The sequence below is a fragment of the Chelonia mydas genome, chromosome 1 (genome assembly GCF_015237465.2).
Source record: "Chelonia mydas isolate rCheMyd1 chromosome 1, rCheMyd1.pri.v2, whole genome shotgun sequence".
NCBI classification, from domain to species: Eukaryota; Metazoa; Chordata; order Testudines; family Cheloniidae; genus Chelonia; species Chelonia mydas.
In genome coordinates this window covers 140,581,029-140,587,031 of record NC_057849.1, presented here as the reverse complement: position 1 = coordinate 140,587,031, position 6,003 = coordinate 140,581,029, and the positions used below count along the sequence as shown (strand labels likewise).

The 6,003-nt window shown below is 47.9% G+C and overlaps 1 protein-coding gene across 3 annotated transcripts in view; it reads left to right on the top strand.

The window, feature by feature from the left end:
- The first annotated feature begins 914 nt into the window (after positions 1–914).
- The window catches only part of KLHL15 (kelch like family member 15), a 54,920-nt gene continuing 49,831 nt past the window's right edge, over positions 915–6,003 (top strand). Inside the window, exon 1 of one of the 3 annotated variants that reach the window (XM_037901795.2) lies at positions 915–1,199. The gene's annotated coding sequence lies outside the window, so the exon portion shown is untranslated. The remainder of the gene's footprint in view (positions 1,200–6,003) is intronic. The other 2 variants (XM_043537985.1, XM_043537986.1) reach the window with 2 other exon arrangements.

The window sequence follows — 6,003 nt, the reverse complement described above, 5'->3', positions numbered from 1 at the left end:
TGCAGTGTGTGAGGCAATGAATGAGATGGGAGTGTCAGTAAGAGACGCAATGTGGAAGACAGTGCAAGGTGGGGGTGGCAGTAGAGGTGCAGTAGGAGGTAGTGAAGGGATGGCGGTGGTGCAGTGAGAGGCAGTAAAAAGGGGTGGCAATGACGGTGCAGTGAGATGAGTGAAAGTATGGGGGTGAGAGTGGTGGTGTAGTGAGGCAATGAAAGGTGGGTGCGCAGTGAAATGAGTGAAACGGTGGGGATGCAAGTGACAGTGCAGTAAGGCAATGAAAGGGTGGGGGTGCAGTGAGAGGCAGTGAAGGGGTGGGGTGACAGTGATGGTGAAGGAGATGGGTGACAGTGATGGTGCAGTGAGGCAGTAAAGAGGGTGGGGTGACCGTGACGGTGCAGAGAGGCAATGAAAGGGTGGGGGTGACAGTGAGAGGTGGTGAACGGGATGGGGTGACAGTGATGGGGTATGGGAGGCAGTCAAGGGGTGGGGGTGACAGTGATGGGGCAGTGAGGCAATGAAGATGCTGGGGTGCAAAGGAGGCAATGAGGAGGGGGCTGACAAGGTCGTTGCAGTGAGGCAGTAAAGAGGTGGGGGGTGCAGTGAAGGGGTGGGGGTGACAGTGTCGGTGCAGTGGCAGGCAATGAAGGGGGTGGGTGACAGTGTCGAGGCAATAAGAGGCAGGGAAGAGGGTGACAGTGACGATGCCGCGCGAGGTAATGAAGGGGAGGGGTGGCAATGGCGGAGCTCTCGGGGCAGGTGCGGGGGGCGGCTGCCGCTGTCGCTTGCTGATCCCGCCCCCTCCCGCTCTCCCGCAGGTGGCGGCGGCGGAAGTGACGTGGCCAGGGGGCCTGGCCTTGGGGGAAGATGGCGCCCGTGCCTGTGCTAGGCAGCGAAGGAGGTAAACAAGTGTGAGCGAGGGGGCGGGGCAGGGGTCCGGGGGGCGAGGCCGGGGCCGAGCGAGGGGCCGGGAGCGCTGGCGCCTGGGCAGTGCCGGCGGCGCCTCCCTCGCAGGCGTAGCGGGGAGCAGGGGCGCAGGCGCTCGCCCCCCACCCTGCCGCGGGCGTCACCTCAGCCCTTGCCCCGCGCTTCAGCCCCCCGGGGCGCGCCGCCTCCTCCCCCGTCTTTATGTCACACCGAGACCCCCCGCTCTGCAGGCTGGGCGGGCGGAGTTGCGTCTTCAGTGCTGCTGCTGCTGAGAGGTAGGTGACGCCGCTGCCGGGTCCCCCCTTCTGCCCTTCCCCCCGCTGCTGCTGCTGGCCCGAGGGGTAGAGCCGCTTCCGCGCCGCTTCACACTCCTTTCTCCCCCCCGCTCTCCGCCGCCCCCCAGTTTTCTCTCCAGCCCCGTCCCTGATGGGCTGGGCAAAAGAGGACACCCTCCCCCGGCCCCCCGCTCGCTCAGCCGCCTGCTGCTGCCGCCGCCCCGTGCGAGGGGTGGAGGAGGCTTGTTGCGTGTCTCCAGCAGCAGCAGCACACACGGGAAGAGGATAATCCTGGTGGGTGTTTCTAGGGTAGCTCTGGTAGCGGGAGCGGGGGATGCTCGGGTAGTGTAACCGGCTGCGGCAGGGTGCGTGCGCGTCCCGCCCGGCCTCCGGTGGTGTTTTTCCTCTGACCTGGCTCTCCTGCCGCTTAGAAGGTGTCGCCAGAGAATAGATGCCCCTTTCTAGGGCTTTCTCTTTTCTCCCTCCCCTTCCCCATACCTTTTATTTCCAGAGAGAGACTGGCCTGGTGATCAGTCTTTTTCCCTGGAAAATCGTCAATGGCGAGCACAGCGTGTGGGGAGGACATGAAGTGGTTACTGCTGAGTTTGTGTTTTCGTTTTAAATCTCTCCCTGTTTTAAAGTGAGGTTAGTTAGCGACGGGAAAAGTCTTGCAGACTGAACTTACCTTTCCACGAAACACATGTGGCGGGGCCAACAGCAGTATATAGGCTTCCCACGCCCACCCTTCCAATGTGCACCCTCTTTTGGAGCAGTCTGTTCTAGTTCAGTTTCCATGTTCATTCAGTCCAGGCCTGTGTGCTGAAGTTAGCAACAGGGTTGCTCTCTGGTGTCAATTCTGGTGTAGGGCTTTGTGTTCCAAAAATTTGTCCATGAGGAAGTGGACTGAGATCACTAATTAGCATTTAGTCTAATGCTTGCCCCTTGATGGAAGAATCAAAAGATTTTTATATTCGTAAGTAACCCATCTTCTGGCTCTGAAAACTGCGACTCTGTACATTGGGGCAGCTTGATATTTGAGGTTTGATTCAGGAATTGTATTAAATGCCAGATACATAAATTGTAGGAGTCTCCCAAAAACATAGATGTGTGTTTTTAAAAAAAAAGTCTGCTCAGTAATCAGTGAGGGGTAAAAATTGTATTAATTTATATGTGATTTGTAGGATTAGCAAATATTATCAAAGCATTTAAATAAATACCAGAGTAGGTTACTGTTGCTTTTTAAAAATTCTTAGGGTTGCCCCTTCCAAATGAACTGGGGAAATATAAACAACTATAGGATGAAGAAAAACTATGTACAAAGTTTGCATTAAATTAAGATGGAATGAATGTCCTTTATTTTGTTCTGTACTTTGTAAAGTTAGTTTTCAGTAGTAGTAGTCAGAATTTTGTGGTTTTTATTATACTAGTACATTTCCATACGTTAACAATTCAGACCTTTAAGTTTGTAAGTATAAACTGATCAATTTAGATGTTCAGGGCTACTAGGTATCAAAGGTTTGTCTTGCTACTTTATTAATGTTAGATCAAATTGCATAGTTAAATGTTGCAATTTGGATAATTTTTTGTTAATGACAACTTCACATTGAAAAAAGAAAAGGAGTACTTGTGGCACTTTAGAGACTAACCAATTTATTTGAGCATAAGCTTTCGTGAGCTACAGCTCACTTCATCGGATGCATACTGTGGAAAATACAGAAGATGTTTTTATACACACAAACCATGAAAAAATGGGTGTTTATCACTACAAAAGGCTTTCTCTCCCCCCACCCTACTCTCCTGCTGATAATAGCTTATCTAAAGTGATCACTCTCCTTACAATGTGTATGATAATCAAGGTGGGCCATTTCCAGCACAAATCCAGGGTTTAACAAGAACGTCTGAGGAACAGTGGAGGGGGAGGAATAAACAAGAGGAAATAGGTTACTTTTTATAATGACTCAACCATTCCCAGTCTCTATTCAAGCCTAAGTTAATTGTATCCAATTTGCAAATTAATTCCAATTCAGCAGTCTCTCGTTGGAGTCTGTTTTCGAAGTTTTTCTGTTGAAGGATAGTCACTTTGAGATCAGAAATTGAGTGACCAGAGAGATTGAAGTGTTCTCCGACTGGCTTTTGAATGTTATAATTCTTGACATCTGATTTGTGTCCATTTATTCTTTTACGTAGAGACTGTCCAGTTTGACCAATGTACATGGCAGAGGGGCATTGCTGGCACATGATGGCATATATCACATTGGTGGATGTGCAGGTGAACGAGCCTTTGATAGTGTGGCTGATGTTATTAGGCCCTGTGATGGTGTCCCCTGAATAGATATGTGGGCATAGTTGGCAACGGGCTTTGTTGCAAGGATAGGTTCCTGGGTTAGTGGTTCTGTTGTGTGGTGTGTGGTTGATGGTGAGTATTCGCTTCAGGTTGGGGGGCTGTCTGTAGGCAAGGACTGGCTTGTTTCCCAAGATTTGTGAGAGCGTTGGGTCATCCTTCAGGATAGGTTGTAGATCCTTGATAATGCGTTGGAGGGGTTTTAGTTGGGGGCTGAAGGTGATGGCTAGTGGCGTTCTGTTATTTTCTTTGTTAGGCCTGTCCTGTAGTAGGTGACTTGTGGGAATTCTTCTGGCTCTATCAATCTGTTTCTTCACTTCTGCAGGTGGGTATTGTTGTTGTAAGAATGCTTGATAGAGATCTTGTAGGTGTTTGTGTCTGTCTGAGGGATTGGAGCAAATGCGGTTGTATCGCAGAGCTTGGCTGTAGACAATGGATCGTGTGTGTGGTCAGGGTGAAAGCTGGAGGCATGTAGGTAGGCATAGCAGTCAGTAGGTTTCCGGTATAGGGTGGTGTTTATGTGACCATCACTTATTAGCACTGTAGTGTCCAGGAAGTGGATCTCTTGTGTGGACTGGACCAGGCTGAGGTTGATGGTGGGATGGAAATTGTTGAAATCATGGTGGAATTCCTCAAGGGCTTCTTTTCCATGGGTCCAGTTGATGAAGATGTCATCAATATAGTGCAAGTAGAGTAGGGGCGTTAGGGGACGAGAGCTGAGGAAGCGTTGTTCTAAGTCACCCATAAAAATGTTGGCATACTGTGGGGCCATGCGGGTACCCATAGCAGTGCTGCTGATTTGAAGGTATACATTGTCCCTAAATGTAAAATAGTTATGGGTAAGGACAAAGTCACAAAGTTCAGCCACCAGGTTAGCTGTGACATTATCGGGGATAGTGTTCTTGACGGCTTGTAGTCCATCTTTGTGTGGAATGTTGGTGTAGAGGGCTTCTACATCCATAGTGGCCAGGATGGTGTCATCAGGAAGATCACCGATGGATTGTAGTTTCCTCAGGAAGTCAGTGGTGTCTTGAAGGTAGCTGGGAGTGCTGGTAGCGTAGGGCCTGAGGAGGGAGTCTACATAGTCAAACAATCCTGCTGTTAGGGTGCCAATGCCTGAGATGATGGGGCGCCCAGGATTTCCAGGTTTATGGATCTTGGGTAGAGGATAGAATATCCCAGGTCGGGGTTCCAGGGGTGTGTCTGTGCGGATTTGATCTTGTGCTTTTTCAGGGAGTTTCTTGAGCAAATGCCATAGTTTCTTTTGGTAACTCTCAGTGGGATCAGAGGGTAATGGCTTGTAGAAAGTGGTGTTGGAGAGCTGCCGAGCAGCCTCTTGTTCATATTCCGACCTATTCATGATGACAACAGCACCTCCTTTGTCAGCCTTTTTGATTATGATGTCAGAGTTGTTTCTGAGGCTGTGCTGGAAATGGCCCACCTTGATTATCATACACATTGTAAGGAGAGTGATCACTTTAGATAAGCTATTACCAGCAGGCGAGTAGGGTGCGGCGAAAGAAAACACCCATTTTTTCATGGTTTGTGTGTATAAAAAATCATCGGATGCATACTTGGAAAATACAGAAAGTGAGCTGTAGCTCACGAAAGCTTATGCTCAAATACATTGGTTAGTCTCTAAGGTGCCACGAGTACTCCTTTTCTTTTTGCGAATACAGACTAACACGGCTGTTACTCTGAAACTTCACATTGAAAGGATCACTTTTTGACTATCACTAATTTACTGTTAGATCTGATTGTGACGTTCATTGCCTGGCTTGCGAATATGCAAACATTAAATAAATAAATTTTTGCTGGACAGTTTTATGCCATGTCCAATACCTAAATAATTTAAAGGAAGGCAAATACCATTGGCTGTGATCTACAACATATGTTGTTTAGGATGAAATCCTGTCCCCATTGAAATTAGTGGCAAAACGCCTATTGACTTCAGTTGGATCACTGTTTCACTGGTAGATATTAATAACATGGTCATTTCAAGTTAAAATTTCATATCTGCCGAGCTCTTGTAATGCAAGCTAATGAGACAGAAGCTTTGGTTGATCAAGGTGCAGAGTTAGGGGAAGTTCTGACTGGACTGGGAACTACTGATGATTGGTTGGCCCATAGTTACAGCTGTGTTTTGAACCATTTCTGTCAGAACCATTCTTTTTATTATCTTAAAATACGGTTTTAAAGGCCCATCTATTGCAGCAAATTTTAATGTGCTGTGAATCATGTTATAAGATGGAAGTGGTCTGACCATGTGATAATATCCTTTCTCTTACCCAAAGTCCAGACTTTTTAGAACCATATAATCAACCAGTATTGCAGTTCTGATCTTTTTGGGACTATAACATGGTTTAGTTCCAGCTGTGCAGGCAAGACTGAACTGGGTTATAATATGAAACTCCAAAAATTTCAATGTGTAAAATTTAAAAAAAATGCCTAGGTTGCTTATCT